The following is a 26,199-nucleotide window of genomic DNA, read 5'->3' on the forward strand; positions in this document are numbered from 1 at the left end:
GAGGAAACACTCGACCTTTTCACTGGCATACCTGGCTGTCATTTCCTATCGATTCAGCAACAACTGCACCTGACGGCACCAACAGCAGCTTACCCATCTCGGTGTAGCTTCCTAATACTGGAATAGAGTGTAGCAGGTAGTGGCGATAAAGGCTCAAGTGCAGTGTGTTCGGAAGGCTGCCTTTTGAGCCCCTCCACGAGCAGGGGGCCTTGCCTGGTCTATAAAAGGAGTCTGTGTCACCTGCCCGTCGGCTTACGGCCACACCACCCTGAGCACGCCCGATCTCGTCTGATCTTGGAAGCTAACCAGGGTCGGGCCTGGTTAGTACTTGGATGGGAGACCGCCTGGGAATACCAGGTGCTGTAAGCTTTTACACTGCAGCACGCTTTTACACTGCAGCACGCTCTTACACTGCAGCACGCTTTTACACTGCTGCTTCCTTACAAGAAACGTGGGCTTGCAATTACGTTGACGCACGGGCACACGTTAATGTCCTTCCAGTTTCAGCCTTGCTTTGGTTTTCACAGAAAAAAAGAGAACGGTGCACCGTTCCTGGTGGCACTGCAATACCAGGTCAATGCAAGGAGTGAAGAGAGCAAGCCCAAGGTTTCACCGCCCAATGCTCAAAAATGCATTTAATATTTAATCCCCATATAGAGGACATATCAGATATTAAACTGATAAGAACAGATACTACACTTGATCTTAGCCAAAAGGCCGAGAAGCGATGGCCCACCAGTTTCTGGGGCCAACTCAAGATCTTGGCGCACAAGTTACTTGTTGTGGTGCCGTGTTTCTGAAGTGCGCATAACAAAGGCTGCTGCTGCTCACCTCCACCCCCCGGTGATCTAAGTGCACCTCTGAGCCGTGACGGACAGCTGCTTGACATTTGACACACTCAAAGGGCGCAGCCATACAGCAAAGCCCACCAAAAATAACTTAAACTCTTGGACGTTCCTCTCCACGGAAGTCTTTAGTAAAAGGCGAAAGACTTGAGCATTTTGAAGAAAAACCAGAGTCAACATAGCCCCTCTCCTTGAGAGCAGCCAAGGAGTCTATCCGCCAGAGTCACCACAGTCTCGGTCGGCCCGGCCGGCCACCTTGGGACAGCCTTTCTTCAACGTTTTTGGTTTGCCGGCCAATCAACCGCCCACATTTGACTGCATGTTTGGAAGCGCATTCTTACCGTTGGTTGTGTGCTGCAGTTTTCTATCAACCGCTGAGGCTGTGGCACATTCCTCGCTCACGGGGGACACCTCCAAGGTTTAGTGGTAGATGTGAGTGCATGAGCAAAGCAGCTCTGTGTCACACCGAGCAGTACAAACTGCCGGGCCGTTTCCCAACTCCTCCGGGCTTCTGAAATGGTGAGCTGCTCCTGGCATCGCTTCAATATCAGGTCAATGTACAGGAGTGGACGGAGCAAGCGCCAAAGTATTAACCCTTGGCATGATGGCCATGGATCCATCTCCAACAATCCAGTTCTACCTACAAAGAGCCGGGAAAGGGAGCATGACATTTCCTTAGAGCTAAAAGACAACACCCACAACCATCCCATTCCCAGCAACTTGGAAAGACTGGGGACGTCGCTCTGCGAGCACGTGAGAAGCCTGGAGATGGGCACACAAGGCGGAACCTTGGGCGGCTGACCTTTGCTTACAACTACGTCATCGGGGGAGAGCGCGGACGCAGTACCCCACTAGCAAAAAATATGCAGTCAAGATTCCCACGTTTGGGGAATTTGCAGGGGTCAGCACAACCAGAGTGCAATGGCTGAGCCTCGCCCTGGGTGAACCACCTTCTTGATCATGGTATCTCCCCTGCCAGGTAAGTATGAGGTGTACTTGCCCAGCACTGGGTGGCTGTTCCCAGACACAGCTCTTTGGCTGATGGTGCAGGAAATGGATAGTCCCAGAGTCCAATGCCTTGACTCAGGTGCTCGTTAATGCTGTGCTGTGTTCAACTTCAACCTCCAGCACACATTGGAGAGGAAACACTCGACCTTTTCACTGGCATACCTGGCTGTCATTTCCTATCGATTCAGCAACAACTGCACCTGACGGCACCAACAGCAGCTTACCCATCTCGGTGTAGCTTCCTAATACTGGAATAGAGTGTAGCAGGTAGTGGCGATAAAGGCTCAAGTGCAGTGTGTTCGGAAGGCTGCCTTTTGAGCCCCTCCACGAGCAGGGGGCCTTGCCTGGTCTATAAAAGGAGTCTGTGTCACCTGCCCGTCGGCTTACGGCCACACCACCCTGAGCACGCCCGATCTCGTCTGATCTTGGAAGCTAACCAGGGTCGGGCCTGGTTAGTACTTGGATGGGAGACCGCCTGGGAATACCAGGTGCTGTAAGCTTTTACACTGCAGCACGCTTTTACACTGCAGCACGCTCTTACACTGCAGCACGCTTTTACACTGCTGCTTCCTTACAAGAAACGTGGGCTTGCAATTACGTTGACGCACGGGCACACGTTAATGTCCTTCCAGTTTCAGCCTTGCTTTGGTTTTCACAGAAAAAAAGAGAACGGTGCACCGTTCCTGGTGGCACTGCAATACCAGGTCAATGCAAGGAGTGAAGAGAGCAAGCCCAAGGTTTCACCGCCCAATGCTCAAAAATGCATTTAATATTTAATCCCCATATAGAGGACATATCAGATATTAAACTGATAAGAACAGATACTACACTTGATCTTAGCCAAAAGGCCGAGAAGCGATGGCCCACCAGTTTCTGGGGCCAACTCAAGATCTTGGCGCACAAGTTACTTGTTGTGGTGCCGTGTTTCTGAAGTGCGCATAACAAAGGCTGCTGCTGCTCACCTCCACCCCCCGGTGATCTAAGTGCACCTCTGAGCCGTGACGGACAGCTGCTTGACATTTGACACACTCAAAGGGCGCAGCCATACAGCAAAGCCCACCAAAAATAACTTAATTTCCTTAGAGCTAAAAGACAACACCCACAACCATCCCATTCCCAGCAACTTGGAAATACTGGGGACGTCGCTCTGCGAGCACGTGAGAAGCCTGGAGATGGGCACACAAGGCGGAACCTTGGGCGGCTGACCTTTGCTTACAACTACGTCATCGGGGGAGAGCGCGGACGCAGTACCCCACTAGCAAAAATTATGCAGTCAAGATTCCCACGTTTGGGGAATTTGCAGGGGTCAGCACAACCAGAGTGCAATGGCTGAGCCTCGCCCTGGGTGAACCACCTTCTTGATCATGGTATCTCCCCTGCCAGGTAAGTATGAGGTGTACTTGCCCAGCACTGGGTGGCTGTTCCCAGACACAGCTCTTTGGCTGATGGTGCAGGAAATGGATAGTCCCAGAGTCCAATGCCTTGACTCAGGTGCTCGTTAATGCTGTGCTGTGTTCAACTTCAACCTCCAGCACACATTGGAGAGGAAACACTCGACCTTTTCACTGGCATACCTGGCTGTCATTTCCTATCGATTCAGCAACAACTGCACCTGACGGCACCAACAGCAGCTTACCCATCTCGGTGTAGCTTCCTAATACTGGAATAGAGTGTAGCAGGTAGTGGCGATAAAGGCTCAAGTGCAGTGTGTTCGGAAGGCTGCCTTTTGAGCCCCTCCACGAGCAGGGGGCCTTGCCTGGTCTATAAAAGGAGTCTGTGTCACCTGCCCGTCGGCTTACGGCCACACCACCCTGAGCACGCCCGATCTCGTCTGATCTCGGAAGCTAAGCAGGGTCGGGCCTGGTTAGTACTTGGATGGGAGACCGCCTGGGAATACCAGGTGCTGTAAGCTTTTACACTGCAGCACGCTTTTACACTGCAGCACGCTCTTACACTGCAGCACGCTTTTACACTGCTGCTTCCTTACAAGAAACGTGGGCTTGCAATTACGTTGACGCACGGGCACACGTTAATGTCCTTCCAGTTTCAGCCTTGCTTTGGTTTTCACAGAAAAAAAGAGAACGGTGCACCGTTCCTGGTGGCACTGCAATACCAGGTCAATGCAAGGAGTGAAGAGAGCAAGCCCAAGGTTTCACCGCCCAATGCTCAAAAATGCATTTAATATTTAATCCCCATATAGAGGACATATCAGATATTAAACTGATAAGAACAGATACTACACTTGATCTTAGCCAAAAGGCCGAGAAGCGATGGCCCACCAGTGTCTGGGGCCAACTCAAGATCTTGGCGCACAAGTTACTTGTTGTGGTGCCGTGTTTCTGAAGTGCGCATAACAAAGGCTGCTGCTGCTCACCTCCACCCCCAGGTGATCTAAGTGCACCTCTGAGCCGTGACGGACAGCTGCTTGACATTTGACACACTCAAAGGGCGCAGCCATACAGCAAAGCCCACCAAAAATAACTTAAACTCTTGGACGTTCCTCTCCACGGAAGTCTTTAGTAAAAGGCGAAAGACTTGAGCATTTTGAAGAAAAACCAGAGTCAACATAGCCCCTCTCCTTGAGAGCAGCCAAGGAGTCTATCCGCCAGAGTCACCACAGTCTCGGTCGGCCCGGCCGGCCACCTTGGGACAGCCTTTCTTCAACGTTTTTGGTTTGCCGGCCAATCAACCGCCCACATTTGACTGCATGTTTGGAATCGCATTCTTACCGTTGGTTGTGTGCTGCAGTTTTCTATCAACCGCTGAGGCTGTGGCACATTCCTCGCTCACGGGGGACACCTCCAAGGTTTAGTGGTAGATGTGAGTGCATGAGCAAAGCAGCTCTGTGTCACACCGAGCAGTACAAACTGCCGGGCCGTTTCCCAACTCCTCCGGGCTTCTGAAATGGTGAGCTGCTCCTGGCATCGCTTCAATATCAGGTCAATGTACAGGAGTGGACGGAGCAAGCGCCAAAGTATTAACCCTTGGCATGATGGCCATGGATCCATCTCCAACAATCCAGTTCTACCTACAAAGAGCCGGGAAAGGGAGCATGACATTTCCTTAGAGCTAAAAGACAACACCCACAACCATCCCATTCCCAGCAACTTGGAAAGACTGGGGACGTCGCTCTGCGAGCACGTGAGAAGCCTGGAGATGGGCACACAAGGCGGAACCTTGGGCGGCTGACCTTTGCTTACAACTACGTCATCGGGGGAGAGCGCGGACGCAGTACCCCACTAGCAAAAATTATGCAGTCAAGATTCCCACGTTTGGGGAATTTGCAGGGGTCAGCACAACCAGAGTGCAATGGCTGAGCCTCGCCCTGGGTGAACCACCTTCTTGATCATGGTATCTCCCCTGCCAGGTAAGTATGAGGTGTACTTGCCCAGCACTGGGTGGCTGTTCCCAGACACAGCTCTTTGGCTGATGGTGCAGGAAATGGATAGTCCCAGAGTCCAATGCCTTGACTCAGGTGCTCGTTAATGCTGTGCTGTGTTCAACTTCAACCTCCAGCACACATTGGAGAGGAAACACTCGACCTTTTCACTGGCATACCTGGCTGTCATTTCCTATCGATTCAGCAACAACTGCACCTGACGGCACCAACAGCAGCTTACCCATCTCGGTGTAGCTTCCTAATACTGGAATAGAGTGTAGCAGGTAGTGGCGACAAAGGCTCAAGTGCAGTGTGTTCGGAAGGCTGCCTTTTGAGCCCCTCCACGAGCAGGGGGCCTTGCCTGGTCTATAAAAGGAGTCTGTGTCACCTGCCCGTCGGCTTACGGCCACACCACCCTGAGCACGCCCGATCTCGTCTGATCTCGGAAGCTAAGCAGGGTCGGGCCTGGTTAGTACTTGGATGGGAGACCGCCTGGGAATACCAGGTGCTGTAAGCTTTTACACTGCAGCACGCTTTTACACTGCAGCACGCTCTTACACTGCAGCACGCTTTTACACTGCTGCTTCCTTACAAGAAACGTGGGCTTGCAATTACGTTGACGCACGGGCACACGTTAATGTCCTTCCAGTTTCAGCCTTGCTTTGGTTTTCACAGAAAAAAAGAGAACGGTGCACCGTTCCTGGTGGCACTGCAATACCAGGTCAATGCAAGGAGTGAAGAGAGCAAGCCCAAGGTTTCACCGCCCAATGCTCAAAAATGCATTTAATATTTAATCCCCATATAGAGGACATATCAGATATTAAACTAATAAGAACAGATACTACACTTGATCTTAGCCAAAAGGCCGAGAAGCGATGGCCCACCAGTTTCTGGGGCCAACTCAAGATCTTGGCGCACAAGTTACTTGTTGTGGTGCCGTGTTTCTGAAGTGCGCATAACAAAGGCTGCTGCTGCTCACCTCCACCCCCCGGTGATCTAAGTGCACCTCTGAGCCGTGACGGACAGCTGCTTGACATTTGACACACTCAAAGGGCGCAGCCATACAGCAAAGCCCACCAAAAATAACTTAAACTCTTGGACGTTCCTCTCCACGGAAGTCTTTAGTAAAAGGCGAAAGACTTGAGCATTTTGAAGAAAAACCAGAGTCAACATAGCCCCTCTCCTTGAGAGCAGCCAAGGAGTCTATCCGCCAGAGTCACCACAGTCTCGGTCGGCCCGGCCGGCCACCTTGGGACAGCCTTTCTTCAACGTTTTTGGTTTGCCGGCCAATCAACCGCCCACATTTGACTGCATGTTTGGAAGCGCATTCTTACCGTTGGTTGTGTGCTGCAGTTTTCTATCAACCGCTGAGGCTGTGGCACATTCCTCGCTCACGGGGGACACCTCCAAGGTTTAGTGGTAGATGTGAGTGCATGAGCAAAGCAGCTCTGTGTCACACCGAGCAGTACAAACTGCCGGGCCGTTTCCCAACTCCTCCGGGCTTCTGAAATGGTGAGCTGCTCCTGGCATCGCTTCAATATCAGGTCAATGTACAGGAGTGGACGGAGCAAGCGCCAAAGTATTAACCCTTGGCATGATGGCCATGGATCCATCTCCAACAATCCAGTTCTACCTACAAAGAGGGCCAATCAACCGCCCACATTTGACTGCATGTTTGGAAGCGCATTCTTACCGTTGGTTGTGTGCTGCAGTTTTCTATCAACCGCTGAGGCTGTGGCACATTCCTCGCTCACGGGGGACACCTCCAAGGTTTAGTGGTAGATGTGAGTGCATGCGCAAAGCAGCTCTGTGTCACACCGAGCAGTACAAACTGCCGGGCCGTTTCCCAACTCCTCCGGGCTTCTGAAATGGTGAGCTGCTCCTGGCATCGCTTCAATATCAGGTCAATGTACAGGAGTGGACGGAGCAAGCGCCAAAGTATTAACCCTTGGCATGATGGCCATGGATCCATCTCCAACAATCCAGTTCTACCTACAAAGAGCCGGGAAAGGGAGCATGACATTTCCTTAGAGCTAAAAGACAACACCCACAACCATCCCATTCCCAGCAACTTGGAAAGACTGGGGATGTCGCTCTGCGAGCACGTGAGAAGCCTGGAGATGGGCACACAAGGCGGAAACTTGGGCGGCTGACCTTTGCTTACAACTACGTCATCGGGGGAGAGCGCGGACGCAGTACCCCACAAGCAAAAATTATGCAGTCAAGATTCCCACGTTTGGGGAATTTGCAGGGGTCAGCACAACCAGAGTGCAATGGCTGAGCCTCGCCCTGGGTGAACCACCTTCTTGATGATGGTATCTCCCCTGCCAGGTAAGTATGAGGTGTACTTGCCCAGCACTGGGTGGCTGTTCCCAGACACAGCTCTTTGGCTGATGGTGCAGGAAATGGATAGTCCCAGAGTCCAATGCCTTGACTCAGGTGCTCGTTAATGCTGTGCTGTGTTCAACTTCAACCTCCAGCACACATTGGAGAGGAAACACTCGACCTTTTCACTGGCATACCTGGCTGTCATTTCCTATCGATTCAGCAACAACTGCACCTGACGGCACCAACAGCAGCTTACCCATCTCGGTGTAGCTTCCTAATACTGGAATAGAGTGTAGCAGGTAGTGGCGATAAAGGCTCAAGTGCAGTGTGTTCGGAAGGCTGCCTTTTGAGCCCCTCCACGAGCAGGGGGCCTTGCCTGGTCTATAAAAGGAGTCTGTGTCACCTGCCCGTCGGCTTACGGCCACACCACCCTGAGCACGCCCGATCTCGTCTGATCTCGGAAGCTAAGCAGGGTCGGGCCTGGTTAGTACTTGGATGGGAGACCGCCTGGGAATACCAGGTGCTGTAAGCTTTTACACTGCAGCACGCTTTTACACTGCTGCTTCCTTACAAGAAACGTGGGCTTGCAATTACGTTGACGCACGGGCACACGTTAATGTCCTTCCAGTTTCAGCCTTGCTTTGGTTTTCACGGAAAAAAAGAGAACGGTGCACCGTTCCTGGTGGCACTGCAATACCAGGTCAATGCAAGGAGTGAAGAGAGCAAGCCCAAGGTTTCACCGCCCAATGCTCAAAAATGCATTTAATATTTAATCCCCATATAGAGGACATATCAGATATTAAACTGATAAGAACAGATACTACACTTGATCTTAGCCAAAAGGCCGAGAAGCGATGGCCCACCAGTGTCTGGGGCCAACTCAAGATCTTGGCGCACAAGTTACTTGTTGTGGTGCCGTGTTTCTGAAGTGCGCATAACAAAGGCTGCTGCTGCTCACCTCCACCCCCAGGTGAAGGAAGCAGAGCCTGTCTCCCACCTGAGCGGGAGACAGGAAAAGCACGGTCCTTCCCCCGAACAGCGTCCCGCCCTCTCTCCCAAGACCGAGGACCAGCAACCTCAAAATACCTCACACTTTTTGTGTGGGTAGCAGTGCGAGCATATGGGCTCCTCCTTCTCCTCCCATATCGCACCTCCGTCCATAACCCTTCTTGGGGACGGACCATCCTGAGTCCCAATCCAATGGGTATTTATTTATTTATTTATTTATGTATTTATTAGATCAATATGAATTATCTATTTATTTATTTATTTATTTATTTATTTATTTATTTATGTATTTATTTATGTATTTATTATGTCCAAATGTTTTTACAGGCAGCTTTGTATCATATGTAATAATTATTTATTTATTTATTTATTTAATAGGAAGCTATGAATTATTTATTAAGTAGATATCTATAGTTAGGTATAATATATAATAATAAGGAAAGGGAGTGGAAAAAAAGAAAAAAAGGAAAAAAAAATTAGGTGAAAAAGTATGTGTGTGTGTGTGTGTGTGTGTGCGTGAATGTATGTGTACGCGTGCCGTAAACCCGCAACGTTTCGACCGTAAAAAAGGTCTTCTTCAGGCGGTTTTTTCGGCACAAAATGAACGTGGACTGATAGTTGAACTCACTGCTAACGAAGGATAATCTTCCCCTTTCGAGAGCTGTGAAAGGAGTGAGTTCCAAGAGGCAAATTCCTCTCTTATACTCCAGGAGTCGAAGACACACCCCCGAGTGAAATTGCTCCAGACATACCGGAGCCAGGCGCTGCAGGCCAGCTGTCCTCTCAACCAGCAACCTAACAGGCAGATTTTTTCTGGCTCCTTCATCCATTTTTTCGAAGTAACTCAATTGGACGCACCGAAACCAAGTTCTTCAGGGCCTCACAACCCTCTACAACCCACAATTTTTTTCATTTTTCTTAATTTTGAGGTAGGGACAGACATAAAATAAATAGGGTAAGTTTAGGGATTAAAGACAGGGTCAGGGATAGAGAAGAGACAGGTAGGCTAGATAAAGGGTCAGAGATAGACAGGAGACAGATAAGTTAGGTTTAGGGACTAAAGACAGGGTTAGAGATAGAAAGGAGACAGAGAGGTTAAGTTTAGGGATTAGAGACAGGGTCAGGGATAGACAAGAGACAGACAGGGTAAGTTTAGGGTTAGGGTAGGGTTAGGGGGTAAGGGTTAGGGTAAGGGTAAGGGTAGGGTTAGGGTAAGGGTAAGGGTTAGGGTTAGGGTAAGGGTTAGGGTTAGGGTTAGGGTAAGGGGAAGGGGAAAAGAATTTCATCACTGCGAAGCAGTGATGAAATTCGTGCACACTCCATCCAGTCCTATGCAGCATCACAACCAAGCCTCATTAAGACCATGTGGAACTAAAGTGCCTAATTTGTATATCCAGACCCTCTCGGCTCTCCGTCTCTGGGTCGTGTTCCAATTTGGGTTAGATTCAAGGACGGAGACCTGAACTGCATCCCAGCCGTGCTGCAGAAAGTGTTTAACCAGGTGAGTATGGATGTCTTTCTTTCTTAAGATATTATGTCTATGTCGTGAGAATCTGGTGCGAATTGTGCTTCCAGTCTCACCGACATATTTAAGGCCACATTGTTTGCAAATTATTATATAGACACAGTTACTGGAATTAATATTTCCCTTCTTATCAATTTGGTATATTAATTTGGTTCTATTATTAGACACCCACACTTGCTGTTTAAAGAATTTATCCAGTGGCTTTGGTTTGGGATCAGTTAATTTAGGAATTTTGGCTTTTACCAGGTAATCCTTCAGATTTTTGTTTTTTCTGAATGCAGCAATTATCCTGTGGTTATATAAAATTCCCCTTTCTTTAAAGGAATTTTCAAAGTTTTTCTTAATTTCTCTCACCAGCTTCACCGTGGAGTCCGAATAAGTGGTGATGAAAGGCACCACAGAGGACACAATTTGGGGTTTAATTTGGAGGAACCTCTTGTAACAATTTCTAAGAAAGGACCTAGAGTACCCCCTGCTGGCCAAAGCAGTGAAGAGCACTTTAGTCGCTTTCTGAAAATCCTCTTTTTGTGTGCAGATCCTATGGAAACGTAACAATTGCGATTTAATTAGACCTGCAAAAGTGTGTTTCGGGTGAAAGCTGGTCTTATGCAATAGTGCATGTGTATCCGTCTCTTTAAAGAAAACTTTAACGTCCAATCGATTAGTTTGATTAAAAGTGGGCCCCTTAAATGTGGTTGTGTCCAAAAAATCTACTGAATTTTGATCCATGGTGGATTTAACCTTAATAGACGGATTGTAGTTATTAAGAGTGTTTAAGAAAACCTTAAAATCATCCTCTGAATGTGTCCATACGCCCCAAATATCGTCTAAATAGCGATAGTAGTGAATGGGTCTCTTTTCACACTGTCGGAGGGCTCCTGCCTCCCAATCTGCCATAAAAATATTGGCATATGCGGGCGCAAATTTCTTGCCCATTGCTGTGCCCTTAATTTGTAAAAAATATTCATTATTAAATTCAAAATCATTTCTAGTTAAATTAATCTCTAATAATTGTAATAATTCTTTATCCGGTCTTTTCTTATCATAGTTTTTGGAAAAAATGTTCTTCACTGATTGAATTCCCTCCTTTATGTCTATATTAGTGTAGAGACTATCAATATCGATAGTAAACAGGATCGAATCTGCCGGAATATCTACATTTTTAACTTTATCTATAAAATCATATGTGTCTTTAATATAACTAGGGTGCGTAGTGGACAGTGGATTCAGGAAAAAGTCCAGGTACTCTGCGGTTCTGTAGGTCTCACTGCTGCAGTCAGAAACAATGGGGCGACCTGGAGGCATAATGTGCGGCTTGCTCCACTTAACAGGGTCCTTGTGTATCTTTGGCAACATGTAAAAGCGTCTAGGTCTGGGTTCTGGATCACCAAGTAAATATTGTTTTTGTTTCGGATTAATAAACTTCTTCTCATGAAGTTTATTGACGATTTTAGTCACTAATGGGATGGTGTCCAGATATATTGGTTTTTGTAATTTAACGTAATAGTTTTTGTCATTTAGTTGTCTATATCCTTCCCACAAATATTGCACTCGGTCCATAACTACCACTACACTGCCTTTATCTGCAGGTTTAATAATGATATTTTTGTTATTCATTAACTCTTTTAGTGCTAATTGTTCTTCCCCTGTCAAATTTGGAGTCACATGCTGGATCCTGAAATGACGGTCCAGATATTTTGAGTCCTTTTTAATTAACTTAACAACCTGGGGGGGTAGTTGTGCATCGGGAGGGGCCCAATCAGATGTGGGAGTGAAAGGGGGGGGCCTGGAATCACCCTCATCACCATAGAAAGCTGCCAACTTTAATCTTCTATGGTATTTTTGTAAGTCGAATCTAGACTGTTGCCTGATATTACTGTTAATATTAATAGTGGGGATGAAAGTAAGGCCTCTGTTGAGAAGAGCAAGCTGTGGGGTGGACAAGTGAACAGAATCACACAACAATAACACATTCTTAAACCCCACCTGAGAGGAGAGGTTTGTGGGGACCCTCAGTTTAAATGAGAACACCAATGAACGAACATGGCAGCCGCCGTCTCCTTCGACCAGTGGACCTGGTCAGCCTCAGCGCTGAACTTCTCCCTCGGCAGAGGTGGAATAAAGTCACAGTGCTCCTGGATGTGACGATTAAGAGCCAGGAGACTGAATTTCTCCTGCTGTGGCAAAGCAGGGGAGAAGTTAATGGCCGGGATAAGAACTCTGGCGAGAGGAAATCTCAGCTTCGTAGCTCTTAAAGCTGCCTGCAGCTGCTTCACAGAGGTACCGTGTGCTCTCTGTGACCTGTGGTTCACACCAAAGGCCAGAACAATCAGCTCCGGTGGTGTGATGGCGATGGCTCTGGACAACAGGGCTGCAGCGTGGCGAAAGTTAGCCCCCGGGTAGCTGTCCACCTGCAGGTGCTGATCCATGAAGGGCGGGAACCTGCAAACATTCGAGTCTCCCACAATTAGGACCTTCTTCTTAATTGTGATGTTCCAGTCCTTCATTTTCCGCAGAGTGCTGATGTGGCGAGTAGCTCTGCGTCTGCCCGAGGAGGAGGGCTCCATGAGCCCGGCCAGGGTCCTCTGCCTGGTGGTCGGTGTCAGCCGTGGAAAGCTGGTAGGAAGACTGGCTGGGCGTGGGAGAGGTGGGGGGGCCCGGAGGGGCTGCATTGGTGTAGTGGTGGGACTGTTGGAGTCTTCACCCTCCGTGGCCAGAGAAAAGATGCTGTCCACATCATACAACACACATCTGTTGCTGGAATGAGCAGCAGGTGGGCGTGGCCGTTGTTCGGGCTCTGGTGTAAAAACCGTTGTTTGTGTTCCAGCAGCTGGTCTCCGGCTGGAAGCCTCCCTCATCCGCCTCTGGGTCCTCGGTGCTGGTGTAGGGGCCACAGATGCAGCAGGAGGAGGAGCAGACGAGGATGTCGTCGCTGTGGAAACAGGAGGCACTACAACAGGTGAGTGGAAGGGAGCTGGGGCGGAGGTGGGGGTGTGGGTTTCGGTCTCCCTTTCAGACTGCTGTGGACTCCAATCGTGGCTGGGGTCTGTCATTGTGGCTGTGGACATCATGGTGGTCACATGGGGAGCTGCAGCAGCACGTGGAAGGACTGAGGATGAAGGGGCGAGATTGTCCACTGCCTGGTGAACCTGCGCCCTGATGGTTAGGGCTGAGGCTCCTGTAACTACAGGGGCTGAGTCTGCAGTCACAGGAGTTGCTTGAGCCGCTACAGCTGCAGGGGCTGAGGCTGCAACTGTAGAGCTGGAGATTGGGGCCTGAGTTGCAGCCGTGGGGGCTGAGACCACGACTGCAGAGGTGGACGCTGGAACTTGAAATGCGGCTGTGGGGGCTGAGTCCACAACCGCAGGTGCTGTGGGCAGTTCGCTTAGACGTGCCAGAATTACTGCCTCCGTCTGCTGCAGAGTTTCTGGTAGCAGTCGTCTCCCCAGATTCCTCTGTGCCCAGGACCAGGCGATCTGGAGGGGCCCTCTCCATTCACCACTAGAAAACGTTGCCAAATTCTTGATCTCGTCCTCTATTAAGGTTTCATAATGCCCCTTTAGTATGTTAATTGAGGTGGTTTGCCAATTTTTTGCATTTCCCTCAATGCGCCCCATAGTGTCATCACTCGGGAATGCAGGTTTGATGAATGTAGCTAGAGTGAGAGTCATGCTACTGATAGTTGGGGGTGGGTCCGCCCCCGAAACATTTTTTAAGTGGTGAGCAGACTTAATAATACGGTGGAGGACCCGCACCTTTTCAACAAAATCAGGATCCTGACTGAGTACCTGATGTGGCCGTGTGTGTTGGGGGCGCTGTTGAGCCGATTGCTGCCCCCTTTGATTGGGCCGTTGAGATTGGGGGCGTTGCCATGGACGCTGCTGTTGGGGGCGTTGCCACGGACGCTGCTGTTGGGGGCGTTGCCACGGACGCTGCCGTTGGGGGCGTTGCCATGGTAACCCCTGTTGTTGTGGCGGACGCTGCTGTTGCGGACGCTGCTGTTGCTGCTGACCCCGCGGCTGCTGCTGCCACTGCTGACCCTGTCGCCGCTGCTGTTGGAAGTAGCGCTGTTGTGGAGGGCGGTCGTGGTAGCGCTGCTGTGGAGGAGGGTCGTAGTAACGCCGCTGCGGCGCACGCTGTCTGCTCCAGCTCCGCTGTGTAACCCGGTGATCCTGCCAGTGTGTGACGTCATCATCGGCACGTCGTGCCCGGTCGAAATAAACCTGGCGATCCTGCCGCTGTGACTCACCGGCCCACCGTGGTCGACTCTGATGCCACTGTCGAGTCGCTGAAGCCGCTGCATCACGCCGTGGGTAGCGTGGTCCGGCGGAAAACTGCCTCGGTGGTCCGCCCCTGGTCACGGAGGCATAACTCCGCTGTTGCACCGGCTCACGGCCGGGGTAAGAGACGCTGGATCTCCGTGGTGGATTACCGCCTCTGGAACGCTGTCTGCCGCGTCTCCGTCTCACCACGATAAACCCGCTGTCGTCATCGTCGTCATCTTCTCTCTCGATCCCGTACATGTGTGCGGTGAAAAGGAAGCTAATGTTTTTAGCCGCTAGAGCGGCTAGCTGTCAATCAAAGTTAGCTTACTTTGAAAAAACGAAGGCGAAGGCTTCCTCTTCAAAACAAGAGCTTTTTTATTATTAAAAACACAAAAAAGCTAATAACCGTACACAGTACGCAACGTTTCGGTCCGAACTGGACCTTCTTCAGGCTATAAACCTTTTTAAATAAGCACAGGCAAAGACTCTACGTGAACACTCTCTCTGTCAGTGTCCGTGTGAAGAGATTTTTTTCGCGGGGCGGAAGAAGCGTCACATGACGCCTCCCTCGCCCCGCGTCACAGGAGAGAAGGGAGAGAAGCGCCACCAGGTGGCCTAGTGCCAAAATGAGAGAGACACACATAAGTATATGTGTGTTAAAAATATGACGACAACATAAAACAACTTAAACAATTATATACATACTATAAGGATCCACGTAAGGGCAAATGTGAATAAAATATAAAATCAAAATGAGCCCATAATTCCAATTAAATTATATAATAGCATGTAAAGGAAATGTCAATAAAATAATCAGCCCAGGCAAAATACCACCGTGGATCACACAACATTCCTCTACCGGGGCCAACCGGCTCCCCCTGGAGGAGAACGTCGGGACTGCAGGTCTCAATAGTGCACAGAAAAACATAAACACACATGAGATGATTACAAATGTGCATAGTCTAGTGCACAGACCCCGTCTCTTAATACAGAAAATATAAAAAATAAAAATAAATATCCAAATATATATACATATGTACATATATACACATATACACACAGGTGTTCACAAGTGTCCACCCCTGGACATAAATTAGACTCAATTAGAACTCTTAACCAGGTAAGTATCTGACATTTTAAGGTAAGTATTAACAACAATAATAATAATAATAATAGTATTGCCGTTATTATTAAACGAGTATTTGTGGTTTTTATCCAGGTAAGTATTTATGTATAATTAGAATAATAATTATTATTAGATATGATTAAAGTAAGTGTTATTAATTAATTGTTGTCCATGCTTCTTCTTTCTCTCCCCAGACAAGAAGAGAAACACCAACAACATCCAAAAACTGCCTCCAGGATTTATAAAGCCCAAGCAAAAAAAATGTTTTGTTTTATTATTATATATTGTATTTAAAAGGTAAGTCATTTGTATGTTTTTAAATTAAAGGAACAGTATCAAACACCCCATGTTCTATAATATTAAAGATGTATTAATTTTATTTTTCTCGTATCGAACAGGAAAAAGGGGGTGATGATCACATTGACTACACACATCCCGGTGAGACTGAAATTCTCCAAGCTCAATTTGGGGTCAAAGGTTAGGGTTAGGTATAGGAACCCCCTATGGTTAGGGTTAGGGTTAAAGGTCACCTGGTAAGGGCTAGAAGGGTAAGGGTAGGGTAGGGTTAGGGTAAGGGTTAGGGTTAGGGTTAGGGTAAGGGTTAGGGTAAGGGTAAGGGTTAGGGTTAGGGTTAGGGTTAGGGTTAGGGTTAGGGTTAGGGTAAGGATAGGGTAAGGGTTAGGGTAAGGGTAAGGGTAAGGGGTAAGGGTTAGGGTTAGGGTAAGGGTAAGGGTAAGGGTAAGGGTTAGGGTTAGGGTTAGGGTTAGGGTAAGGGTTAGGGTAAGGGTAAGGGTTAGGGTTAGGGTTAGGGTAAGGGTAAGGGTTAGGGTAAGGGTTAGGGTAAGGGTTAGGGTAAGGGTTAGGGTAAGGGTAAGGGTTAGGGTTAGGGTAAGGGTTAGGGTAGGGTAGGGTTAGGGTAAGGGTTAGGGTAAGGGTAAGGGTAAGGGTAGGGTTAGGGTAAGGGTAAGGGTTAGGGGTAAGGGTTAGGGTAAGGTATAGGGATGAAAACCACCATTTTGCGGTCATTCCGCGAATAACTTTTGAACGAAGGGTGGGATCGACTCTAAACCAACACCCGCCCCCCCATTTAGGCACCCTCCGGAGCCCCTGGTGAAACCCCCGTGATTGTGGGACAAAAGGAAGCCGAGATATGGAAAAATGACCGAAAATTCTTCGGTCATTCTGAACTTATCTCGAGTTAGGAAGGTGCTAGAAAGCCGAGCTAGGTGTCCAACGATGCGTCTCGAGGAGCCGCACTTAGCCAGCCTAAAACACCCCATGACCAAACGTGTAGTTTTTGAGTTATTTCCCAAAAACCGTCAAAATCTGACTTTTTCGGATTGACTTGAATTTTTGTCCCCCCCCCTAATGTGGCCACGGGCTTTCCAATGGACTAGTTTTCGAGTCTCCCAAACGTTCCTGGGCGGAGTTATGGCCGATTGAAAATCGCCATTCAATGCGAAAATTTCACCAAGTGCCAGGTCCAACATGTACCTTACAAAAACCACTCAGGGGCATGTTTCAGGCCATTTGGAGCCTATCTGAAGCCAACCCGACATTGCTAGATTTAGTGACCCAGGAATGTGCTAGAGAGGTGAGTAATGTCGGGTTTTGTTTGTCTCATCAAGGCCTTTCCATAGATGCCAGAACCATCCCTGTGTGACAAGTGGTTCAGGAGATATGAACTTGAGAAGGTACTGTTAGGGTAAGGGTTAGGGTTAGGGTTAGGGTTAGGTATAGGGATGAAACCCACCATTTTGCGGTCATTCCGCGAATAACTTTTGAACGAAAGGTGGGATAGGGTTAGGGTTAGGGTTAGGGTTAGGGTTAGGTATAGGGATGAAAACCACCATTTTGCGGTCATTCCGCGAATAACTTTTGAACGAAGGGTGGGATCGACTCTAAACCAACACCCGCCCCCCCATTTAGGCACCCTCCGGAGCCCCTGGTGAAACCCCCGTGATTGTGGGACAAAAGGAAGCCGAGATATGGAAAAATGACCGAAAATTCTTCGGTCATTCTGAACTTATCTCGAGTTAGGAAGGTGCTAGAAAGCCGAGCTAGGGTTAGGGTTAGGTATAGGGATGAAAACCACCATTTTGCGGTCATTCCGCGAATAACTTTTGAACGAAGGGTGGGATCGACTCTAAACCAACACCCGCCCCCCCATTTAGGCACCCTCCGGAGCCCCTGGTGAAACCCCCGTGATTGTGGGACAAAAGGAAGCCGAGATATGGAAAAATGACCGAAAATTCTTCGGTCATTCTGAACTTATCTCGAGTTAGGAAGGTGCTAGAAAGCCGAGCTAGGTGTCCAACGATGCGTCTCGAGGAGCCGCACTTAGCCAGCCTAAAACACCCCATGACCAAACGTGTAGTTTTTGAGTTATTTCCCAAAAACCGTCAAAATCTGACTTTTTCGGATTGACTTGAATTTTTGTCCCCCCCCCTAATGTGGCCACGGGCTTTCCAATGGACTAGTTTTCGAGTCTCCCAAACGTTCCTGGGCGGAGTTATGGCCGATTGAAAATCGCCATTCAATGCGAAAATTTCACCAAGTGCCAGGTCCAACATGTACCTTACAAAAACCACTCAGGGGCATGTTTCAGGCCATTTGGAGCCTATCTGAAGCCAACCCGACATTGCTAGATTTAGTGACCCAGGAATGTGCTAGAGAGGTGAGTAATGTCGGGTTTTGTTTGTCTCATCAAGGCCTTTCCATAGATGCCAGAACCATCCCTGTGTGACAAGTGGTTCAGGAGATATGAACTTGAGAAGGTACTGTTAGGGTAAGGGTTAGGGTTAGGGTTAGGGTTAGGTATAGGGATGAAACCCACCATTTTGCGGTCATTCCGCGAATAACTTTTGAACGAAAGGTGGGATAGGGTTAGGGTTAGGGTTAGGGTTAGGGTTAGGTATAGGGATGAAAACCACCATTTTGCGGTCATTCCGCGAATAACTTTTGAACGAAGGGTGGGATCGACTCTAAACCAACACCCGCCCCCCCATTTAGGCACCCTCCGGAGCCCCTGGTGAAACCCCCGTGATTGTGGGACAAAAGGAAGCCGAGATATGGAAAAATGACCGAAAATTCTTCGGTCATTCTGAACTTATCTCGAGTTAGGAAGGTGCTAGAAAGCCGAGCTAGGGTTAGGGTTAGGGTAGGGTAAGGGTAAGGGTTAGGGTAAGGGTTAGGGTAAGGGTTAGGGTTAGGGTAAGGGTAAGGGGTTAGGGTTAGGGTAAGGGTTAGGGTAAGGGTTAGGGTTAGGGTAGGGTTAGGGTAAGGGTAAGGGTAGGGTAAGGGTAAGGGTTAGGGTTAGGGTTAGGGTAAGGTATAGGGATGAAAACCACCATTTTGCGGTCATTCCGCGAATAACTTTTGAACGAAGGGTGGGATCGACTCTAAACCAACACCCGCCCCCCCATTTAGGCACCCTCCGGAGCCCCTGGTGAAACCCCCGTGATTGTGGGACAAAAGGAAGCCGAGATATGGAAAAATGACCGAAAATTCTTCGGTCATTCTGAACTTATCTCGAGTTAGGAAGGTGCTAGAAAGCCGAGCTAGGTGTCCAACGATGCGTCTCGAGGAGCCGCACTTAGCCAGCCTAAAACACCCCATGACCAAACGTGTAGTTTTTGAGTTATTTCCCAAAAACCGTCAAAATCTGACTTTTTCGGATTGACTTGAATTTTTGTCCCCCCCCCTAATGTGGCCACGGGCTTTCCAATGGACTAGTTTTCGAGTCTCCCAAACGTTCCTGGGCGGAGTTATGGCCGATTGAAAATCGCCATTCAATGCGAAAATTTCACCAAGTGCCAGGTCCAACATGTACCTTACAAAAACCACTCAGGGGCATGTTTCAGGCCATTTGGAGCCTATCTGAAGCCAACCCGACATTGCTAGATTTAGTGACCCAGGAATGTGCTAGAGAGGTGAGTAATGTCGGGTTTTGTTTGTCTCATCAAGGCCTTTCCATAGATGCCAGAACCATCCCTGTGTGACAAGTGGTTCAGGAGATATGAACTTGAGAAGGTACTGTTAGGGTAAGGGTTAGGGTTAGGGTTAGGGTTAGGTATAGGGATGAAACCCACCATTTTGCGGTCATTCCGCGAATAACTTTTGAACGAAAGGTGGGATAGGGTTAGGGTTAGGGTTAGGGTTAGGGTTAGGTATAGGGATGAAAACCACCATTTTGCGGTCATTCCGCGAATAACTTTTGAACGAAGGGTGGGATCGACTCTAAACCAACACCCGCCCCCCCATTTAGGCACCCTCCGGAGCCCCTGGTGAAACCCCCGTGATTGTGGGACAAAAGGAAGCCGAGATATGGAAAAATGACCGAAAATTCTTCGGTCATTCTGAACTTATCTCGAGTTAGGAAGGTGCTAGAAAGCCGAGCTAGGGTTAGGGTTAGGGTAGGGTAAGGGTAAGGGTTAGGGTAAGGGTTAGGGTAAGGGTTAGGGTTAGGGTAAGGGTAAGGGGTTAGGGTTAGGGTAAGGGTTAGGGTAAGGGTTAGGGTTAGGGTAGGGTTAGGGTAAGGGTAAGGGTAGGGTAAGGGTAAGGGTTAGGGTTAGGGTTAGGGTAAGGTATAGGGATGAAAACCACCATTTTGCGGTCATTCCGCGAATAACTTTTGAACGAAGGGTGGGATCGACTCTAAACCAACACCCGCCCCCCCATTTAGGCACCCTCCGGAGCCCCTGGTGAAACCCCCGTGATTGTGGGACAAAAGGAAGCCGAGATATGGAAAAATGACCGAAAATTCTTCGGTCATTCTGAACTTATCTCGAGTTAGGAAGGTGCTAGAAAGCCGAGCTAGGTGTCCAACGATGCGTCTCGAGGAGCCGCACTTAGCCAGCCTAAAACACCCCATGACCAAACGTGTAGTTTTTGAGTTATTTCCCAAAAACCGTCAAAATCTGACTTTTTCGGATTGACTTGAATTTTTGTCCCCCCCCCTAATGTGGCCACGGGCTTTCCAATGGACTAGTTTTCGAGTCTCCCAAACGTTCCTGGGCGGAGTTATGGCCGATTGAAAATCGCCATTCAATGCGAAAATTTCACCAAGTGCCAGGTCCAACATGTACCTTACAAAAACCACTCAGGGGCATGTTTCAGGCCATTTGGAGCCTATCTGAAGCCAACCCGACATTGCTAGATTTAGTGACCCAGGAATGTGCTAGAGAGGTGAGTAATGTCGGGTTTTGTTTGTCTCATCAAGGCCTTTCCATAGATGCCAGAACCATCCCTGTGTGACAAGTGGTTCAGGAGATATGAACTTGAGAAGGTACTGTTAGGGTAAGGGTTAGGGTTAGGGTTAGGGTTAGGTATAGGGATGAAACCCACCATTTTGCGGTCATTCCGCGAATAACTTTTGAACGAAAGGTGGGATAGGGTTAGGGTTAGGGTTAGGGTTAGGGTTAGGTATAGGGATGAAAACCACCATTTTGCGGTCATTCCGCGAATAACTTTTGAACGAAGGGTGGGATCGACTCTAAACCAACACCCGCCCCCCCATTTAGGCACCCTCCGGAGCCCCTGGTGAAACCCCCGTGATTGTGGGACAAAAGGAAGCCGAGATATGGAAAAATGACCGAAAATTCTTCGGTCATTCTGAACTTATCTCGAGTTAGGAAGGTGCTAGAAAGCCGAGCTAGGGTTAGGGTTAGGGTAGGGTAAGGGTAAGGGTTAGGGTAAGGGTTAGGGTAAGGGTTAGGGTTAGGGTAAGGGTAAGGGGTTAGGGTTAGGGTAAGGGTTAGGGTAAGGGTTAGGGTTAGGGTAGGGTTAGGGTAAGGGTAAGGGTAGGGTAAGGGTAAGGGTTAGGGTTAGGGTTAGGGTAAGGTATAGGGATGAAAACCACCATTTTGCGGTCATTCCGCGAATAACTTTTGAACGAAGGGTGGGATCGACTCTAAACCAACACCCGCCCCCCCATTTAGGCACCCTCCGGAGCCCCTGGTGAAACCCCCGTGATTGTGGGACAAAAGGAAGCCGAGATATGGAAAAATGACCGAAAATTCTTCGGTCATTCTGAACTTATCTCGAGTTAGGAAGGTGCTAGAAAGCCGAGCTAGGTGTCCAACGATGCGTCTCGAGGAGCCGCACTTAGCCAGCCTAAAACACCCCATGACCAAACGTGTAGTTTTTGAGTTATTTCCCAAAAACCGTCAAAATCTGACTTTTTCGGATTGACTTGAATTTTTGTCCCCCCCCCTAATGTGGCCACGGGCTTTCCAATGGACTAGTTTTCGAGTCTCCCAAACGTTCCTGGGCGGAGTTATGGCCGATTGAAAATCGCCATTCAATGCGAAAATTTCACCAAGTGCCAGGTCCAACATGTACCTTACAAAAACCACTCAGGGGCATGTTTCAGGCCATTTGGAGCCTATCTGAAGCCAACCCGACATTGCTAGATTTAGTGACCCAGGAATGTGCTAGAGAGGTGAGTAATGTCGGGTTTTGTTTGTCTCATCAAGGCCTTTCCATAGATGCCAGAACCATCCCTGTGTGACAAGTGGTTCAGGAGATATGAACTTGAGAAGGTACTGTTAGGGTAAGGGTTAGGGTTAGGGTTAGGGTTAGGTATAGGGATGAAACCCACCATTTTGCGGTCATTCCGCGAATAACTTTTGAACGAAAGGTGGGATAGGGTTAGGGTTAGGGTTAGGGTTAGGGTTAGGTATAGGGATGAAAACCACCATTTTGCGGTCATTCCGCGAATAACTTTTGAACGAAGGGTGGGATCGACTCTAAACCAACACCCGCCCCCCCATTTAGGCACCCTCCGGAGCCCCTGGTGAAACCCCCGTGATTGTGGGACAAAAGGAAGCCGAGATATGGAAAAATGACCGAAAATTCTTCGGTCATTCTGAACTTATCTCGAGTTAGGAAGGTGCTAGAAAGCCGAGCTAGGGTTAGGGTTAGGGTAGGGTAAGGGTAAGGGTTAGGGTAAGGGTTAGGGTAAGGGTTAGGGTTAGGGTAAGGGTAAGGGGTTAGGGTTAGGGTAAGGGTTAGGGTAAGGGTTAGGGTTAGGGTAGGGTTAGGGTAAGGGTAAGGGTAGGGTAAGGGTAAGGGTTAGGGTTAGGGTTAGGGTAAGGTATAGGGATGAAAACCACCATTTTGCGGTCATTCCGCGAATAACTTTTGAACGAAGGGTGGGATCGACTCTAAACCAACACCCGCCCCCCCATTTAGGCACCCTCCGGAGCCCCTGGTGAAACCCCCGTGATTGTGGGACAAAAGGAAGCCGAGATATGGAAAAATGACCGAAAATTCTTCGGTCATTCTGAACTTATCTCGAGTTAGGAAGGTGCTAGAAAGCCGAGCTAGGTGTCCAACGATGCGTCTCGAGGAGCCGCACTTAGCCAGCCTAAAACACCCCATGACCAAACGTGTAGTTTTTGAGTTATTTCCCAAAAACCGTCAAAATCTGACTTTTTCGGATTGACTTGAATTTTTGTCCCCCCCCCTAATGTGGCCACGGGCTTTCCAATGGACTAGTTTTCGAGTCTCCCAAACGTTCCTGGGCGGAGTTATGGCCGATTGAAAATCGCCATTCAATGCGAAAATTTCACCAAGTGCCAGGTCCAACATGTACCTTACAAAAACCACTCAGGGGCATGTTTCAGGCCATTTGGAGCCTATCTGAAGCCAACCCGACATTGCTAGATTTAGTGACCCAGGAATGTGCTAGAGAGGTGAGTAATGTCGGGTTTTGTTTGTCTCATCAAGGCCTTTCCATAGATGCCAGAACCATCCCTGTGTGACAAGTGGTTCAGGAGATATGAACTTGAGAAGGTACTGTTAGGGTAAGGGTTAGGGTTAGGGTTAGGGTTAGGTATAGGGATGAAACCCACCATTTTGCGGTCATTCCGCGAATAACTTTTGAACGAAAGGTGGGATAGGGTTAGGGTTAGGGTTAGGGTTAGGGTTAGGTATAGGGATGAAAACCACCATTTTGCGGTCATTCCGCGAATAACTTTTGAACGAAGGGTGGGATCGACTCTAAACCAACACCCGCCCCCCCATTTAGGCACCCTCCGGAGCCCCTGGTGAAACCCCCGTGATTGTGGGACAAAAGGAAGCCGAGATATGGAAAAATGACCGAAAATTCTTCGGTCATTCTGAACTTATCTCGAGTTAGGAAGGTGCTAGAAAGCCGAGCTAGGGTTAGGGTTAGGGTAGGGTAAGGGTAAGGGTTAGGGTAAGGGTTAGGGTAAGGGTTAGGGTTAGGGTAAGGGTAAGGGGTTAGGGTTAGGGTAAGGGTTAGGGTAAGGGTTAGGGTTAGGGTAGGGTTAGGGTAAGGGTAAGGGTAGGGTAAGGGTAAGGGTTAGGGTTAGGGTTAGGGTAAGGTATAGGGATGAAAACCACCATTTTGCGGTCATTCCGCGAATAACTTTTGAACGAAGGGTGGGATCGACTCTAAACCAACACCCGCCCCCCCATTTAGGCACCCTCCGGAGCCCCTGGTGAAACCCCCGTGATTGTGGGACAAAAGGAAGCCGAGATATGGAAAAATGACCGAAAATTCTTCGGTCATTCTGAACTTATCTCGAGTTAGGAAGGTGCTAGAAAGCCGAGCTAGGTGTCCAACGATGCGTCTCGAGGAGCCGCACTTAGCCAGCCTAAAACACCCCATGACCAAACGTGTAGTTTTTGAGTTATTTCCCAAAAACCGTCAAAATCTGACTTTTTCGGATTGACTTGAATTTTTGTCCCCCCCCCTAATGTGGCCACGGGCTTTCCAATGGACTAGTTTTCGAGTCTCCCAAACGTTCCTGGGCGGAGTTATGGCCGATTGAAAATCGCCATTCAATGCGAAAATTTCACCAAGTGCCAGGTCCAACATGTACCTTACAAAAACCACTCAGGGGCATGTTTCAGGCCATTTGGAGCCTATCTGAAGCCAACCCGACATTGCTAGATTTAGTGACCCAGGAATGTGCTAGAGAGGTGAGTAATGTCGGGTTTTGTTTGTCTCATCAAGGCCTTTCCATAGATGCCAGAACCATCCCTGTGTGACAAGTGGTTCAGGAGATATGAACTTGAGAAGGTACTGTTAGGGTAAGGGTTAGGGTTAGGGTTAGGGTTAGGTATAGGGATGAAACCCACCATTTTGCGGTCATTCCGCGAATAACTTTTGAACGAAAGGTGGGATAGGGTTAGGGTTAGGGTTAGGGTTAGGGTTAGGTATAGGGATGAAAACCACCATTTTGCGGTCATTCCGCGAATAACTTTTGAACGAAGGGTGGGATCGACTCTAAACCAACACCCGCCCCCCCATTTAGGCACCCTCCGGAGCCCCTGGTGAAACCCCCGTGATTGTGGGACAAAAGGAAGCCGAGATATGGAAAAATGACCGAAAATTCTTCGGTCATTCTGAACTTATCTCGAGTTAGGAAGGTGCTAGAAAGCCGAGCTAGGGTTAGGGTTAGGGTAGGGTAAGGGTAAGGGTTAGGGTAAGGGTTAGGGTAAGGGTTAGGGTTAGGGTAAGGGTAAGGGGTTAGGGTTAGGGTAAGGGTTAGGGTAAGGGTTAGGGTTAGGGTAGGGTTAGGGTAAGGGTAAGGGTAGGGTAAGGGTAAGGGTTAGGGTTAGGGTTAGGGTAAGGTATAGGGATGAAAACCACCATTTTGCGGTCATTCCGCGAATAACTTTTGAACGAAGGGTGGGATCGACTCTAAACCAACACCCGCCCCCCCATTTAGGCACCCTCCGGAGCCCCTGGTGAAACCCCCGTGATTGTGGGACAAAAGGAAGCCGAGATATGGAAAAATGACCGAAAATTCTTCGGTCATTCTGAACTTATCTCGAGTTAGGAAGGTGCTAGAAAGCCGAGCTAGGTGTCCAACGATGCGTCTCGAGGAGCCGCACTTAGCCAGCCTAAAACACCCCATGACCAAACGTGTAGTTTTTGAGTTATTTCCCAAAAACCGTCAAAATCTGACTTTTTCGGATTGACTTGAATTTTTGTCCCCCCCCCTAATGTGGCCACGGGCTTTCCAATGGACTAGTTTTCGAGTCTCCCAAACGTTCCTGGGCGGAGTTATGGCCGATTGAAAATCGCCATTCAATGCGAAAATTTCACCAAGTGCCAGGTCCAACATGTACCTTACAAAAACCACTCAGGGGCATGTTTCAGGCCATTTGGAGCCTATCTGAAGCCAACCCGACATTGCTAGATTTAGTGACCCAGGAATGTGCTAGAGAGGTGAGTAATGTCGGGTTTTGTTTGTCTCATCAAGGCCTTTCCATAGATGCCAGAACCATCCCTGTGTGACAAGTGGTTCAGGAGATATGAACTTGAGAAGGTACTGTTAGGGTAAGGGTTAGGGTTAGGGTTAGGGTTAGGTATAGGGATGAAACCCACCATTTTGCGGTCATTCCGCGAATAACTTTTGAACGAAAGGTGGGATAGGGTTAGGGTTAGGGTTAGGGTTAGGGTTAGGTATAGGGATGAAAACCACCATTTTGCGGTCATTCCGCGAATAACTTTTGAACGAAGGGTGGGATCGACTCTAAACCAACACCCGCCCCCCCATTTAGGCACCCTCCGGAGCCCCTGGTGAAACCCCCGTGATTGTGGGACAAAAGGAAGCCGAGATATGGAAAAATGACCGAAAATTCTTCGGTCATTCTGAACTTATCTCGAGTTAGGAAGGTGCTAGAAAGCCGAGCTAGGGTTAGGGTTAGGGTAGGGTAAGGGTAAGGGTTAGGGT

The 26,199-nt window shown here is 48.8% G+C and overlaps 17 non-coding genes across 17 annotated transcripts; 5 read left to right on the top strand and 12 right to left on the bottom strand.

Annotated features, from left to right (window-relative positions):
* Positions 1-250: 250 nt before the first annotated feature.
* Positions 251-369, top strand: LOC131451069 (5S ribosomal RNA). The gene has a single exon (XR_009235946.1). It is a non-coding gene; the product is annotated as a 5S ribosomal RNA (ribosomal RNA).
* A 167-nt stretch (positions 370-536) lies between these two features.
* On the bottom strand, positions 537-729 carry LOC131450979 (U2 spliceosomal RNA). Its single transcript, XR_009235860.1, has one exon. It is a non-coding gene; the product is annotated as a U2 spliceosomal RNA (small nuclear RNA).
* Positions 730-908: 179 nt separating this feature from the next.
* LOC131451029 (U5 spliceosomal RNA) lies at positions 909-1,021 on the bottom strand. The gene has a single exon (XR_009235908.1). It is a non-coding gene; the product is annotated as a U5 spliceosomal RNA (small nuclear RNA).
* Positions 1,022-1,668: 647 nt separating this feature from the next.
* On the bottom strand, positions 1,669-1,832 carry LOC131450932 (U1 spliceosomal RNA). Its single transcript, XR_009235813.1, has one exon. It is a non-coding gene; the product is annotated as a U1 spliceosomal RNA (small nuclear RNA).
* A 402-nt stretch (positions 1,833-2,234) lies between these two features.
* LOC131451070 (5S ribosomal RNA) lies at positions 2,235-2,353 on the top strand. Its single transcript, XR_009235947.1, has one exon. It is a non-coding gene; the product is annotated as a 5S ribosomal RNA (ribosomal RNA).
* Positions 2,354-2,520: 167 nt separating this feature from the next.
* Positions 2,521-2,713, bottom strand: LOC131450980 (U2 spliceosomal RNA). Its single transcript, XR_009235861.1, has one exon. It is a non-coding gene; the product is annotated as a U2 spliceosomal RNA (small nuclear RNA).
* Positions 2,714-3,080: 367 nt separating this feature from the next.
* LOC131450908 (U1 spliceosomal RNA) lies at positions 3,081-3,244 on the bottom strand. Its single transcript, XR_009235789.1, has one exon. It is a non-coding gene; the product is annotated as a U1 spliceosomal RNA (small nuclear RNA).
* Positions 3,245-3,646: 402 nt separating this feature from the next.
* LOC131451048 (5S ribosomal RNA) lies at positions 3,647-3,765 on the top strand. Its single transcript, XR_009235926.1, has one exon. It is a non-coding gene; the product is annotated as a 5S ribosomal RNA (ribosomal RNA).
* A 167-nt stretch (positions 3,766-3,932) lies between these two features.
* Positions 3,933-4,125, bottom strand: LOC131450981 (U2 spliceosomal RNA). Its single transcript, XR_009235862.1, has one exon. It is a non-coding gene; the product is annotated as a U2 spliceosomal RNA (small nuclear RNA).
* A 179-nt stretch (positions 4,126-4,304) lies between these two features.
* On the bottom strand, positions 4,305-4,417 carry LOC131451031 (U5 spliceosomal RNA). Its single transcript, XR_009235909.1, has one exon. It is a non-coding gene; the product is annotated as a U5 spliceosomal RNA (small nuclear RNA).
* A 647-nt stretch (positions 4,418-5,064) lies between these two features.
* LOC131450909 (U1 spliceosomal RNA) lies at positions 5,065-5,228 on the bottom strand. Its single transcript, XR_009235790.1, has one exon. It is a non-coding gene; the product is annotated as a U1 spliceosomal RNA (small nuclear RNA).
* Positions 5,229-5,630: 402 nt separating this feature from the next.
* LOC131451049 (5S ribosomal RNA) lies at positions 5,631-5,749 on the top strand. Its single transcript, XR_009235927.1, has one exon. It is a non-coding gene; the product is annotated as a 5S ribosomal RNA (ribosomal RNA).
* Positions 5,750-5,916: 167 nt separating this feature from the next.
* Positions 5,917-6,109, bottom strand: LOC131450988 (U2 spliceosomal RNA). The gene has a single exon (XR_009235869.1). It is a non-coding gene; the product is annotated as a U2 spliceosomal RNA (small nuclear RNA).
* Positions 6,110-6,288: 179 nt separating this feature from the next.
* Positions 6,289-6,401, bottom strand: LOC131451032 (U5 spliceosomal RNA). The gene has a single exon (XR_009235910.1). It is a non-coding gene; the product is annotated as a U5 spliceosomal RNA (small nuclear RNA).
* Positions 6,402-7,407: 1,006 nt separating this feature from the next.
* On the bottom strand, positions 7,408-7,571 carry LOC131450939 (U1 spliceosomal RNA). The gene has a single exon (XR_009235820.1). It is a non-coding gene; the product is annotated as a U1 spliceosomal RNA (small nuclear RNA).
* A 402-nt stretch (positions 7,572-7,973) lies between these two features.
* LOC131451050 (5S ribosomal RNA) lies at positions 7,974-8,092 on the top strand. Its single transcript, XR_009235928.1, has one exon. It is a non-coding gene; the product is annotated as a 5S ribosomal RNA (ribosomal RNA).
* Positions 8,093-8,223: 131 nt separating this feature from the next.
* Positions 8,224-8,416, bottom strand: LOC131450983 (U2 spliceosomal RNA). The gene has a single exon (XR_009235864.1). It is a non-coding gene; the product is annotated as a U2 spliceosomal RNA (small nuclear RNA).
* Between the last annotated feature and the right edge of the window lie 17,783 nt (positions 8,417-26,199).

Source organism: Solea solea, unplaced genomic scaffold (genome assembly GCF_958295425.1).
Source record: "Solea solea unplaced genomic scaffold, fSolSol10.1 scaffold_69, whole genome shotgun sequence".
NCBI lineage: Eukaryota > Metazoa > Chordata > Actinopteri > Pleuronectiformes > Soleidae > Solea > Solea solea.